Source organism: Physeter macrocephalus, chromosome 14 (genome assembly GCF_002837175.3).
Source record: "Physeter macrocephalus isolate SW-GA chromosome 14, ASM283717v5, whole genome shotgun sequence".
NCBI classification, from domain to species: Eukaryota; Metazoa; Chordata; class Mammalia; order Artiodactyla; family Physeteridae; genus Physeter; species Physeter macrocephalus.
This window is the reverse complement of record NC_041227.1, coordinates 84103713-84104142: the sequence shown is the minus strand read 5'-3', so window position 1 is coordinate 84104142 and position 430 is coordinate 84103713.

The window sequence follows — 430 nt, the reverse complement described above, 5'->3', positions numbered from 1 at the left end:
TATTCTTGCCTCCTTTATCAAAGATAAGGTGACCATATGTGCATGGGTTGATCTCTGGGCTTTCTATCCTGTTCCATTGATCTATATTTCTGTTTTTGTGCCAGTACCATACTGTCTTGATTACTGTAGCTTTGTAGTATAGTCTAAAGTCAGGGAGCCTGATTCTTCCAGCTCCACTTTGCTTTCTCAAGATTGCTTTGGCTTTTGGGGGTCTTTTGTGTTTCTATACAAATTGTGAAATTTTTTGTTCTAGTTCTGTGAAAAATGTCATTGGTAGTTTGATAGGGATTGCACTGAATCTGTAGATTGCTTTGGGTAGTATAGTTATTTTCACAATGTTGATTCTTCCAATCCAAGAACATGGTATATCTCTCCATCTGTTTGCATCATCTTTAATTACTTTCATCAGTGTCTTATAGTTTTCTGCATA